A 15,000-nucleotide genomic window follows, 5' to 3' on the forward strand; every position below is an offset into this window, starting at 1 on the left:
GGGAATCTCTATACTAGGGGTTCCCAACCTTTTTCAACTTGGGGCCCACTCGAAATCCTCAAAATTGTTCGGGACCCAACTCTGACCCAATTAAGAATACAGCTCAAATAAATCAACAACAACACACACCAAAATATGATTATTATTTTTGGAAAATGATTTCAAGGCCCACTTGGAATACCCGGCCCATAGGTTGTAAATCACTGCTCTATACATTAGGCAATAAAAAGAAATGTGTTGAATGAAATGAATAGAGTTAGAATATACAGTACTGTGGCAAATGTGGTATTTTATTGTTTCTGTCCAGACTGGAATGTGGGCAGGTCAACAGAAGCCTGATTAAAATCGACTTTCAAATCGCTTTGAGACTTGGTCTGACCATGAGCACAGCAATTAATGTTTCTCAAACGGCATGGTTGACCCGCCTCCCTAGGTTTGCTACTGGCTGACTGGTATCCGACAAAGTGTGTGGAGTTCCCGATTTTTCCGAAGATCAGAAACTATATTTATATTGCTCTTGGCCTGACTAGAAGCAACGCCAAAGGTGTTACTTTACTAGGAGGTCATGGCCTGGCAAGGTCAACAGCACCATCAGCTTAAATCCTTCCACCAGCTAGTCCTCCATACACTGCGGGTCTTTCTCAAAGCCTAGGCCAGTGTCCTTCCAAGTGTATCAGCCTAATTAGTCACGCCCAGTGATTGGATGCTTTTTGGTGAACTCTACAGAATATCCAATCACTGGGTGTGACTAATGAAGGGTATCCAATCACTGGGCGTGACTAATTAGGCTGATACACTTGGAAGGACACTGGCCTAGGCTTTGAGAAAGACCCTGCATCACAACCAGTGTTGCCAGGTGTGTCTGGCCAAATCCCGCCCAAAATGCTCTCAAAAACCGCCAAAATGCGCTAAATTCCGCCCAAATTCAACAAATTACATTGATTCCTATGGGCCCAAAACGGCTGAAAACAACGCCAAATGGCCAATTTTTCCCATTTTTACCCGCAGACGCTTGTCAAAAGTAAGCACCCGCCCAATCTGGCAACACTGATCAAAACCCCACCCCTGCACACCTTACGTATCCCTCCGCTCTCTACGGCTGCATCACTACCCCACCCCTGCACACCTTACGTATCCCTCCGCCCTCTACAGCTGCATCACTACCCCACCCCTGCACACCTTACGTATCCCTCCGCCCTCTACAGCCGCATCACTAACCCTCACCCCTGCACACCTTATGTATCCCTCCGCCATCCATACACCGCATCACAACCCCACCCCTGCACACCTTATGTATCCCTACGCCCTCTATACAACGCATCACTACCACAGCCCTGCACACCTTACGTATCCCTCCGCCATCCATACACCGCATCACAACCCCACCCCTGCACACCTTATGTATCCCTACGCCATCTATACAACGCATCACTACCCCACCCCTGCACACCTTACGTATCCCTCCACCCTCTGTGGCTGCATCACAACCACAGCCCTGCATACCTTACGTATCCCTCCGCCCTCTGTGGCCGCATCACTACCCCACCCCTGCACACCTTACGCACTGTATCCCTCCACCCTCTGTGGCTGCATCACAACCACAGCCCTGCATACCTTACGTATCCCTCCGCCCTCTGTGGCCGCATCACTACCCCACCCCTGCACACCTTACGCACTGTATCCCTCCACCCTCTGTGGCTGTACGAGTGCCGCACAGCGCGCCAGCCAGCTAGAGCCCCTCCCTCCCTCCCTGCACGTGTCAGTGGCTCTGCTCTGGGAGCGTAACGGATGGCTTCTGCCTCCCTGCCCTCACCTCCCCTGCTCTTCTCTTTCTATCCTTTCTACCCTTTCCTCTCAGCCCCTGGCTTGGTTTTTTTCTTTCTTTCTTTCTTACTCTCTATATCTATCTCTCCCTCGCTCTCTCTTTCTTCTCGCTTCTACTTATCTGTCTCTTCTGTCTCCCTCTCTGTCTGCCTGGCTTGTGTTACCTTCCTCTCCCCTTTCCTTTCCTCTCATCTCCTTTCTTGCCCTTTCTCTCTCGCTCTCTGTATTTGAGATGCTTTCTTTCTCTCTACCTCCTCTCTTTTTCTCTCTCTACTATCCCCCTCTCTGACTTCTTGGCTTGTATTCCATGACTTGCCCATTTTCTCTCATCCTCTGGCTCTTTGAAACTGTCTTTGTCCATTCTCTCTCTCTCTCTCTCTCTCTCTCTCTCTCTCTCTCTCTCTCTCTCTCTCTCTCTCTCTCTCTCTCTCTCTCTCTCTCTCTCTCTCTCTCTCTCTCTCTCTCTCTCTGTCACGCCATGCCCACCTCACTTGCCCTCTCCCTCCCTCCCTGACTCTTTTCTCTGAACTCTTCTCGCTTAGCCTTTCAGCTCCTGTTTTTTTTCTTTCTCAAGTGCTCTGTTCTGTCCATCCTTTCTTCTCTCACACCTACTCTCTTCTGCTACGTATTCTTTTACTCCCCCTCTCCCCCTCTCCCTCTCCTCCCCTCCCCTCCTCTCCTCTCCTCTCCTCCCCTCTCCTCTTCCTCTCCTCTCCTCCCCTCTCCTCTTCCTCCCCTCTCCTCCCCTCCCCTCCTCTCCTCTGCACTGCACACCCCTTCCTAGCTCAAAGAGCCCCGGCTGATCCGACCGACTGTCTCCAATGCCTTTGTCTCCCATCCATAAGCCTCTTTACTGAATGCCAATTAATCAATAACCGGCCCTCTCTGTTCGCCATTCGCCATTCGTCTGTCCGCCACAGGAATTGCACTTGGAGAGGTGAACCCCTTGGAGAAGTGCACCCTTAAGTTGAAACAAACACTCCTCTCAAGGTTCCTCTCATCACGCACAGCACAGCAGATACTAAATGTTGCACGGTAACAAGGAGACACATAATCACACTTCAGTTCTAAGTCCTTGTGATGAGTGGTGTGGAGGGGGGGGGGGGGGTTGTACTTGCCATATGGTACAAGGGGTTGAACAAACAAGCAAATTAAAGGGACACTGTGCAGGAAATGGTCAAAAAAGGTACTGCAACTATGCTGCTCATTGAAACTGGGCTGCATGAATTCTGGAAATAAACAAATCTCACACAGTGTCCCTATAACAAACAAGCAAATTAACAAACAAACAAACAATAATGCCGGTCCTGTTTCCTGCTGACATGCACTGAGTTTGTAAATAAATAAAGGATGTGGTGGCGATGATATCAGCGGTAAAATGAAATATCACCCCACACGTGCAGAGAGAGGGCAGATCTGTGGATTTTCACAGGTAGTAGGTAATGTGTGGAAAATAGAATTGTATAAAATTGTAATTTTCTTAATGTACTTTATTGACCGTAATGTTCTATTATCTGTAAGCTTTTGAGACACTGATATTAACAGGCATGACAATAAAAGCACATTTGAATCTGAATTTGATTAGAACAATTATACATATTAAAGTATGTGAAAGGAGATGTAAAGTGAAAGAACAAAAGATGTAAACAATGTGAGGGTTAGTATACTGTACTGTATATTAAGTCAGAGAGAGAGGGGGGCGGGTGGGGGGAGAGAAAGAAACACAGAGAGAGAGACAGAGACACAGACACAGAGACATGAAGAGCACGAGAGCCATTTTGTACCTGACTGCCAGGAGCTGTAGCAGAGAGAGTAGATAAGAGAGAGGTTCCATTGGCCCATTGTTTCCGAGTTCTATTATTGCAAGGGAGAGGGGGGGAAATCCCCCTTTAGGCAGACCTAAGAACTGTTCTATTCAATGCTGGGAGTATTATGACACGCCCCTTTAGGCAGACCGGAACCTGGTCATGTTAGGTGCCCATAGCAACCTATTACATTGGCATATCTTTAAGTACTGAAAGAATCTCTGGCTGTAGTAACAGCAGCAGCAGCAGCAGCAGCAGCAGCAGCAGCAGCAGCAGCAGCAGCAGCAGCAGCAGCAGGTATACTATTGACTGGTGGGGAATACAGAAAGTGCTGTGGCAGACACAGCAGTGGACAGAACAGGAGGACGGCCAGGGCAGGGCAGGGCAGAGCAGGGCAGGGCAGGGCAGGGCAGGGCAGGCCAGGGCAGGGCAGGGCAGAGCACCAGAGAATCGTATTTGAGAGTGAGATAAAGCAGGNGCATAGGCGTGCACAGGTAGACACGAGGTGTTGCTTGGGCAGCACCAAGTTGCCTTTAACGGACAAAAGTGCCCTTTTGAAAGTTCGTTTTTTATTTTTATTTTTTATTATTTTATTCCTTAAATGTAGGGTTAACGCTGTAGTCGATGTTCCCATCATCATTTAGACATGACTGTCAATTAAAATCGCGTGATAATAATGCCTCATGCCCCCTCCAACGGCACACATCCCTCCATTTCTCAACGTGAGCGCGCTTGAACTGATAGATTCGGAAGCGCGTTGCGCAGGCATCAGTGTGGCGGGCAGCCCCCACCGTTCTCCCCTCCAGCCAGGTAACAGTCAATAGCCTATTTAAGATGTTGAAAGTTGCTTGTGAGTGACTTTGGAAGTGATCTAAATAGAGCCTTGACTTTTATAATGAGACTTTGCTAATTGTGCATTTATCAAATCTACCGCAGAAGAGGTAGCCCAAGTTATGTCAACAATTAACACAGTGTAACATGATTGTAACAACCGTTAGCCTATAATTAATCCAGAAGTTGCTCTAACAGTTTCAGGTCTAACGATGAACCTGTTCTGTAGAATGTTTGGGAAACAGCGAGAGGATTCATGTAGGCCTAGGTATGTTTGGGAAAACGTCGGCCTCCTGATGAAATATGCAACGCGCCAAATCACATTTGTAACAGACGGCGGCATGGAACAGAACAGCGGTCATGGCCAGGGAGGAAAAAAAAGTTTGAGGGAGAATTAGCAAATCTGCCACTTATAGCCTTCTGCACAGCAATAATAACAGGGTGCACAGTAATGTCTTATGCGGCGGTAAACAGGATTGTGTTTAATGACACCTCCAGAAAAGTGTTATTAGCCTACTTACACGGATACAATCTCCGAACCAAAGAAGCCGTTTTCACTCACAATACCAGTGTAATACGATTTGATAATGTCTTGCAATGATAGTTGGGCTTTATTATCGGTCTTAACAGTTTGAAAACACACATGAACTAATTAAAATCAGTACTAATGGAGGAAAAATGACCGGAGATGCTGAGTTTTCCAAGTAAGGAATCTGAATGAATCGCTTCCTGATGACTGCAAGTATGTTCAACTGCTGCGCTGGGAGACGCACAGTTAAAGCGACAGTAGCCTACACTTTTTAGTCCATGCCGTAAATTATGCTCTCGGCATGGTAATCTAATTATTTAAACTTTCCTACATAATATTCATAATTTTAAACATTTTTAAATGTTTGGTTTAGCTTACTGTGGAATGTTCATTAAAATGTGATTAAAAAAATAAAAATAATTATAACCGAAGCGTGACAGCCGCCAGTTCCACATGCCCCCCACCATCACCCCATGACCTGCCCCCCAAAATGTCTGTGCACGCCAGTGAGCAGGCGGTTTCTTTTCCGGTATCCACTTTATGTCGGGTGAACGCCCTTTTAGGAGACCTTCGATTAGGAGACCTTCGGAGTCTTGAGGTAGAGAATAAATGAGTCCCTTTAGCGCTGTAGATGGCGGTAGCGCACGTCTTGTGTAAACGCCACGAAAAGAGAAGAAGAAGGAGGGACAACGCCCCCTTAGGAGACCAAATTTTGAGCACACGCTTTTGCATTGAGTGGGCGTGTTTCGATTCCTCTTATTATATATCCAATCTCTTTGCAGAGCACAGCAGAGCCCGGCGGAGAAGAGCACGGCAGGGCCAGGGCCGGATTAAGATGGCCTGGGGCCCCTGGGCTACAGGTTGCTGTGGGGGCCCCCCCGAAGGCAAATTTTGAAACAAATGCACTTGACAGACAGTGTCATAATTACAAGCAGGAAATTAGGGATAACATACCTACCAACTGTACTGAACACAACTGATACATTTTTTCAATATTGCATCGTCACAATTCTGCAATTTTTCCACTTATGGCCAATCAGGGGCCCCCTGGCAGGTGGGGCCCCTAGGCTGCAGCTATATAGCCTGTGCATTAATCCGGCCCTGGACAGGGCAGGGCCTCATCTGGTCTGGCCTGGGGTGAGTTTCTCAAAAGAGAAGTTGTTAGCCTGTTAGCAACTTCAGTAGTTGCCAATGGTAAAATGCATTGAAAACAACAAAGTAGCTAAAGTAGTAAGCAACTTTGGTTTTGAGAAATTCACCCCTGGCTCGGACTGTCCAAACCCGGGGAGGACTGAGGGCTTCCGCACACCGGCTCCGACAAAGTGCTGAGCACTGCTCAGCTAAAATTCGATTCCATTGTTTTCAATAGAACCACACACACTGGCGCCGATGTCCATGTACATTCGCCGATGTCGGATAGCAATTAGAGACAAGTTCTATTTTGTCTGCGCCGCCCATTGACTATCAATGCTATGTTCGTGTGAAATTGGGTTTGGGGGTCAGAATTCTGTCGGAAGCAAAAGTGCGCCGCAGTGCTGTCGGAGCCAATGCGCGGCCGGCCTAAGGTATGTTGGGTGGGGTAAGGGGCATAGCAGCACATGTTGGGCCCTATGTAAAATCAGTTCAAATGCCCCCCCCCCTCCCCCCCAGCCATATACTGTACCTTCATATACAGTATGGGTCCCTGGTGACTCTGAACGACACCCCTGGAAAAGAGCTCTTCATATTGTACCTTCATATATACAGTATGGGGCCTTGGTGACTCATTCACAATGTACCCCTCTGAACGACAGCCCTGGGTGGAGTCAGGTCAGGCTTTGAGATGGTCCCAGGATGGGACATGGTGGAGGCATGGAGCAAAGAGAGGAGCACGGATGGTATGGCAGCATGGCCAAGTCACGAGGAGAGGAGAAGAGAAAGAGAGAAAGAGAGAGAGAGAGAGAGAGAGAGAGAGAGAGAGAGAGAGAGAGAGAGAGAGCGTGCCATCCATCCATCCATCCATCCCCAAGTCACGAGGAGAGGAGAAGAGAGAGAGAGAGAGAGAGAGAGAGAGCGAGAGGAGAAAAGGAGCAAAGTGAGGATCGCGGGTAGCAGCAAGGCGTGCCATCCATCCATCCATCCCCAAGTCACGAGGAGAAGGAGAAGAGAGAGAGAGAGAGAGCGTGCCATCCATCCATCCATCCCCAAGTCACGAGGAGAAGGAGAAGAGAGAGAGAGAGAGAGGCGAGGCCCCAGAGGGAGATAGCATTAAGCTGAGGAGGCGCAAAGGATGATGGAGGCCCTCAACTCAACTGAACTCAACTCGCTTACTCTGCAACACCTGATCAGACTGCACAGTGTTGGGTAGCCTGCTATCAGAACAGGCAGAGCAGAGTGGCGCAGGGGTCAGAGAGGTGGGGGCAGAGACGGAGAGAGTGGGGGAGAGAGGTAGGGAGAGAGGGAGAGAGAGAGAGAGAGGATGAGAGAGAGAGAGAGGACATAGAGACCAGAGAGGTGGGGGCAGAGACGGAGAGAGTGGGGGAGAGAGAGGTAGGGAGAGAGGGAGAGAGAGAGAGAGAGAGAGAGAGAGAGAGAGAGAGAGAGAGAGGGAGACCAGAGAGGTGGGGGCAGAGATGGAGAGATGTAGAGGGAGAGAGGGAGACAAGAGAAAGAGAAGAAGAAAATGACAGAGGGATGGAGAAGGAATAGAGAAGACAGGGAGGAGGGAAGGGAGAGAGAGAGAGAGAGAGAGAGAGAGAGAGAGAGAGAGAGAGAGAGAGAGAGAGAGAGAGAGAGAGAGAGAGAGAGAGAGAGAGGAGATAAAAAGAAGAGAGGGAGGCAGAAGAGATTGAGAGAGTGAGAGAGGAAGGGGAAGTGGGGGCAGGATGAACTAGTGGAAGGTCTGAAGTATAGGATAGTGCCTCGATAGGAATCGAAAAAGCAGAGAGAGAGAGAGAGAGAGAGAGAGAGAGAGAGAGAGAGAGAGAGAGAGAGAGAGAGAGAGAGAGAGAGAGAGAAAGAGAAAGAGAGAATGGAAGCGATGGAAATCAAAGCAGGGGAAGGAGACGGGCTGCTGTGCTGTAATAGGGTAAGATTGTGTGTGATATTGCAGAAAAAGGCATCGACGCAGATTTAAAAAAAGAAACAACGAGCGCCTACGCGAGGAATGTGAAAAAACTCACAGACAGGTCAAAGCTGCCAAGGAGAGTCAGACCACAGGGGTGTCCAGTGATGGTCTCTTATAGCGCATTCAGGCTGACTGAGAACGGTGCCGGTGCCGGTGCCCGTTCCCGTTACCTAATCGTGAACCAGCCGTCGTGTTCATGCCACAGATTTTAGCGTTCGCGAACCGGAAAGTTGGTTCGCAATGCGAACCGCAAAATACTAGGTTTTTCTCCGCGAACCGTGACGACAGCGTGGCCGTCAGCAGGTTCATCCGTGCAGGAAATTTTCAGAGCCGGTATGAACACAGGTGGTTCGCAGATAAGCACTTTCGTGCTGAACGTAACTAGTGCGGACACCGGCTCCGGCTCCGTTCGGGCAGGCCTGAAAGCCCTATCAGAGGTTTGAATAACAAGAGATATTGAACATTTATCTGTGGGAGTCGAGACAACCTCACTGATCTCTCCATTCACGTCTCCTTCGAGGATGCTTAAGAGGCTGAAAATGGCTAGCTTTAAAACAAGCTTTGTTTTGTTATCCTGGTAAACCATTCCTACTGGGTTTTGTACACAGAGGTGCATTGAATAAAACCTTTCTTTCCTGGAGGTGTACACTTCAGCTAACATGGTTGCAATGTATGCTGTTAGTTGACTTGCAAGCATTCGGTCCTTAGACCTTCATCAGGCAAGGACCGAAAGCTTGCAAGTCAAGTAAAGCTTCTTTACACAAAAATAGACCTGAAGTGTGCGGATTCGTCTTCTTTTTATACAGAAATTTGTACTAAATCCTGCACCTTCTAAACAGATGAGCGGTGGCCTATCACAACTTAAATGTATGCTGTTAGCAAAGAATCGTCTATTAGAGTTAGATAAGACAAACTGCCCACTCAATGCAAAGGAGTGTGTCCAAGTTCCATCTCCTAAGAGGGCGTTGTCCCATCCTTCTTATTCTCTTTCTGTGGTAACAAGGGAAATACGCCCTCCGCGCTTCTAATTTGACAATCCGGTGCAACCTGAGCAGGACTAAATAATAAGTGCAAAGGGAAAAGAATCTGGTGTCACACGGATGTCTATTTTCTGTTATTTATTTTTTTCAGTGCAGTAAGACTAACGTTTCGACATGCGTCTTCATCAGAGTCCTCTCTTTCTGTGGTGTTTGGTGGCAGCTTGCATAAAATGCGCACTACCACCATCTAAACTGTAAAAGGGAACAAGGTCTCCTAAAGGAGCGTTTACCTGATGTCACAATGATTCCGGGAAAAGTAGGCCTATACGAGCTTGAAGCATCTTAGGTAAGAGAGGAATGTGAAAAACATAAAATGTTCACTACAGCCATCTAGACTGTAAAATCTCTACCGCAAGTCTCCAAAGGTCTCCTAAAGGGGCATTTAGATGTCACATGGATCCCGGAAAAGTATACAAGATTGAGGTATCTTACTCTAAATAGGTAAGAGAGAAATGTGAAAAAACACAGACAGGTCAAAGCAGCCAAGGACACTCAGACCACAGGGGTGTCCAGTGCTGCTCTCCTAGAGGTTTTAATAACAAGAGATATTGAACATTTATCTGTGGGAGTCAAGACAACCTCACTGATCTCTCCATTCACGTCTCCTTCAGCTTCAAGGATGCTTAAGAGGCTGAAAATGGTAGCTTTTAAAAAACAGCTTTGCTTTGTTATCCTGGTAAGCCTTCCCTACTGGGTTTTATACATTGAATAAAACCTTTATTTCCTGGACGGGTACACTCTGTTGTAGTTTAAAACAATTTGCTCTTGCCGTCAGCTAATATACGTTTGTAATGTGTGCTGTTAGCCTGTAATCCAGCCACAAGGGTTAAAGCAAAGAAAGTGGATCTAACAAGAAGCGTCATTTTGTTTCTTTTTCGGTATCCATTTTATGTCGGGTGAACGCCCCTTTAGGAGACCTACGGTTAGGAGTCCTGAGGTTGAGAATCAATGAAGTCCCCTTAGCGCTGTAGATGGCGGTAGCGCACGTCTTGCGCAAACACCTCAAAGAGAGAAGAAGAAGTAGGGGACGCCCCCTTAGGAGACCCAACTTGAGCACACGTTTTTGCATTGAGTGGGCATGTTTTGCGATATCTTGGTTTGATTCAGTATTTTTGGTTAAAGTTAGCACACCTAGTCTACAGCATTGCTTAAAAACTCTCCCTGTGTTCACTGGCTGCTCTGGTAAAGACTAACCTGACATTAACTACGCCAATTGATGCCATCTTGCAGTACTGTAGGGACCAAATAATTGAGGATAGGAGGAAGGCTTAAATAGCCTGGCTATGAAAATGGTGCTGTCTTAGGGAGGGAAAAAAACGAGCCTTTTCAGTGCAGGCCTCTTAAACGTTTAACACTGATTTTCAGCAGCTGCCATTAAACAGACAGGCTAAACGTTCCCAAGGGATTTCCGCTAAGAGCCCTTTATCAAGGACGATCCGTGCACAACCTCGACGATCTCGTCTACAGCTTAGGGCCAGATAACTCCACGATTATAGAATTAAACCCTGTCTAAAATGACAAGTTTTGCCAACCCCCTTCGATTGTGAGAGCTTGCCTTTCAGGTGGAACTGAAGGGGGTTGGGGACAGAGTGTGTATGTGTGTGTGTGTATGTGTGTGTGTGTGTGTGTGTGTGTGTGTGTGTGTGTGTGTGTGTGTGTGTGTGTGTGTGTGTGTGTGTGTGTGTGTGTGTGTACGCACGCGTGTACGCGCGTGCGTGTGTAGAGAGAGTGTGTGGGTGTGTGTGCGTGCGCACGCTTGCATGTGTGAGTGTGTAGAGTGTGTGTGTGTGCGCGCGCACTTGCACGTGTGAGTGTGTAGAGGGAGTGTGTGGGCGGTCACACGAGGAGAATTGATTTCAGAGAGAGAAATGTGCCGGTAAATACAGGTAGCCTCCCCTTATAGTGTAAACTGAGACGGGTCCCATATCATGCCAAGCATTACAGTGAGGCTAAGGGACGCTTACAGCTTTCACTGAGTCCAGGACAAAGTCATCTGAAAGGGCCCCTTATCCAACATACAATGTGGTGGGGACTCAATTCTGGGCCCCCCTATACCTCCCTGGGCCTGAGACAACATACCTCTTTGTGCCCCACTGTCGGTGGCCCATGCCGAGGCAACACACTGGGCTAATGCATAAGTAATGATGTGCTGGATATGAGCGGGCATCCTTGCTAAGTCGCATATTTGACATTGGGTCCTCGAAAAACTGAAATGATATCTTTAATGGCTGTTGTTGTTGTTATGTGAAGGTGGTGGTCTCTGATGTTTTTCGGTGATTTGCATCTTATTTACTGGAGGCAGCAATCCTGAGGGAAATGCATTGCCTGCGAACAGAAAATCACAGGTCATTCATCCACACACATAGACCAAGAACAGGAGTCAAAAACAATAGCCTACCTACTGCTGGGTCTGAATGTTTTTCGGGAGCAATAGAATGTCAAAAGTAAAAATAAGTAAAAAAAGAAACACATTGTCTTTCCAACACAAACAACAAAGTTATTTTACAGTAGATCTGTGTACTTGTCATGTGATCAGCTACTGCTACGCTGGTTGGATCAAATTTGTGGTGGGTTCCTGTTAGGGTTTTAGTATGTTTCAATAACATCACACTATCCACCTCTGTAGGTAGAATGGATGAACTGGTGTAACAACTGGTGTAAACATCATGAGCTAGTGTTATACTTAAACCACAAATGTACTTTTGTACTTTTACGTTTGACACCTCTGGTAGTGATCGATCGCCATCGCCATAGGTCCAGGCCAGTGATGCCAGATTGGGTGGTTTCCCGCCCGATTGGGCTGCTTAGGATGGGCGTCTGCAGGTAAAAATGGCACTTGGGCGGGTTTTTTGTCTAATTTTTGGCCATAGAAATCAATAGAAATGGGGCGGGATCTGGTGCTTCCAAGCAGGTATTGAGTTTTGAGCAGGTTTTTGGGCTGGAAATCATCAGGCTCATCTGGCAACCCTGCTCCAGGATCTTCTCCACCTCGCCTTTCGTCAGAGTCAGTGTTGCCAGATGTGTCTGACCAAATCCCGTCCAAAAGGTTCTCAAAAACCGCCAAAATGCGCTAAATTCCGCCCAAATTCAACAAATTACATTGACTTCTATGTGCCCAAAACGGCTGAAAAAACCGCCAAATGGCCAATTTTTCCCGTTTTTGCCCGCCGACGCTCATCCCAAGTAGCCCAATTGGGCGGGCACCCGCCCAATCTGGCAACACTGGTCAGAGTGTCCTCTGCGGGAGCGCGCCTGTAATGTGTCCCCTCGTCAGTCAGAGGAGAGTGAGCTCGGCGGGAGCGCGCCTGTGATGTATCATATCAGTCCTGTTCATCATAATCCAACCGCTATCGCTCTGCTTCACCTTAATACCTTTCATATTACACCCCTTTGAAGTTCCCTATGGCCCCATTAGGGCACTTTATCTTAATAAAGCTCAGGGTTTTTTTCCTCCCGTCTCTCCACTCTCAACCCACTCAGTCTGGTTACGAGCCCCCCATCAAGAATGACACGGGCACATAAATCAATCCCAACAGCAATTCAGACTTTTTTTTCTTTCTTCTTTGTACACGTCTCTTTTTCTCTAAATGACGTACATATACTCGCAGCACAGAGAGCGTGATCTGTCTAGATGGGCTGCTTCGTTGATATGAGCTACCAATATGTTATTACTGCAACATTGTCCAAACAAACACAAACTCAAAGCAAAAACCCCCATAGACTCTAGCGGCACTACTGCAGTGTGTAGTGTCTGTGTGTGTGTGTGTGTGTGTGTGTGTGTGTGTGTGTGTGTGTGTGTGTGTGTGTGTGTGTGTGTGTGTGTGTGTGTGTGTGTGTGTGTGTGTGTGTGTGTGTGTGTGTGTGAATCCCAACAGCAATTCAGACTTTTTTCTTCTTTGTACACGTCTCTCTTTTTCTGTAAATGACGTACGTATACTCGCAGCACAGCGTGCATGCTCTGTCTAGATGGTCTGCTTCTATCCGTCAAGGTGAGCTACCAATAGACTGTTATTACTGCACCATTGTCCAAACAAACACAAACTCAAAGCAAAGCCCCCCATAGACTCTTGCGGCACTACTGCAGTGTGTGTGTGTGTGTGTGTGTGTGTGTGTGTGTGTAATGGCTTGGTAGCTCCACTTGACAGGTGGATCAAATTGACATAATAATGGCGCAACACAGCGTGGTTAAACATGACATGCTAGAAAGTCTCCATCTCAGAGGGCAAGGCAAGGCAATTTTACTTGTATAGCATTTGCATTTCATACACAAATGCAAGTCAAAGTGCTTTACAAAAAGGTACACTGTGCAGGAAATGGCCAAATAAGGTACTTCAACTATGCTGCTCATTGAAACTGGGAAACCTATTGCCAAATGTGATCTTTACATGAAAGGTTACTAAGTAATAAACAAATATTTTCTAGTATGGTCCAAGTACAGTCATTTTTGCAGCTAAAAATGGCTGGTTTTGGAAATTCAAAATGGCGGACCATGGAAGAGATCTCCCTTTTCATGTATGAAAAGTGCAATTTTCCAGTCATAATGAATACTTAATTTGATGGTGGTGGTAAGTATTCATGAAAAAGCTAACATTAGTGACTGAGCAGCATGAATTCTGGAAATAAACATTTAAAATTGCAAGAAAAGGAGTAATAGATAAAATCAAGAAGTAAAGAGAAGAGACAGATACAAATATCAAAAAACAAGAGTCAATAATCTGGAACATTTTTGCCTTTATCTTTGACATGACAGTGGAGGAGAGACAGGAGATGAATGGGGATAGAGAGAGAGATGGGGGGAAAGAGAGATTGGTAAATGACCCGGGCTGGAATCGAACCCGAGTCACCGGCGTGGTGACCTAGTGCCCTACCATTAGGCCACGGCAGGGCCTCAATAATCAGGATTTCTAAGAGATGGCATCTGGCATCTGAGCAATCTTACAGTAAGAGCCACTGACCTTTTTCCCCTGGCAATGTACAGTACTTCCATGACACTTCCAAGGTGTGTGTGTGTGTGTGTGTGTGTGTGTGTGTGTGTGTGTGTGTGTGTGTGTGTGTGTGTGTGTGTGTGTGTGTGTGTGTGTGTGTGTGTGTGTGTGTGTGTGTGTGTGTGTGTGTGTGTGTGTGTGTGTGTGTGTGTGTGTGTGTGTGTGTGTGTGTGTGTGTGTCTGTGTGTGTGTGTGTGTGTGTGTGTGCAATTATTGGAGATTGCCAAGACCATTCAAGAAGCAATCATAGCGTAGCCTGGAAAACATGGTAGACAATCAGTAGTGATCGCTACTGTACTGCATGACTGTTGAGAGAGAGAGAGAGAGAGCCCACAAGTATTGGTCCCAATAGAAGACAACTAACAGCCCAGCACCACTGTTGCCAGATTGGGCTGTTTCCTGCCTAATTGGGCTGGTTAGAATGGCAGTCTGCGGGGAAAAATGCCATTTTGCAAGAAATCCCGCCCAACTTTGGCCATAGAAATCAATAGAATTGGGCGGGATTTAGTGCTTCCAGGCGGGTTTTGAGCATTTCTTGGGCTGGAAATCATCAGCCTCATCTGGCAACCCTGCCCAGCACAGCAAGGCATATTACCATAGATTCTTTAAGTATAGAGATATGCCAATGTAATAGGTTGCTATGGGCACCTAACATGACCAGGTTCCAGTCTGCCTAAAGGGGCGTGTCACAATACTCCTAGCATTGAATAGAACAGTCCTTAGGTCTGCCTAGGTCTGCCTAAAGGGGGATTTCCCCCCCTCCCCCTTGCAATAATAGAACCCGGAAACAATGGGCCAATGGAACCTCTCTCTTATCTACTCTCTCTGACAGCAAGGCACATTACTGTACAGCCCATGCACCACATATCATATCGTAGCA

General features: G+C 47.1%; 1 protein-coding gene across 1 annotated transcript in view; it reads left to right on the forward strand.

Moving 5' to 3' along the window:
• fgf11b (fibroblast growth factor 11b) overlaps nucleotides 1-15,000 on the forward strand; it is a 141,230-nt gene that overhangs the window by 13,397 nt on the left and 112,833 nt on the right. The window lies entirely within an intron of this gene.

The sequence above is a fragment of the Engraulis encrasicolus genome, chromosome 7, assembly GCF_034702125.1.
Source record: "Engraulis encrasicolus isolate BLACKSEA-1 chromosome 7, IST_EnEncr_1.0, whole genome shotgun sequence".
Lineage (NCBI taxonomy): Eukaryota > Metazoa > Chordata > Actinopteri > Clupeiformes > Engraulidae > Engraulis > Engraulis encrasicolus.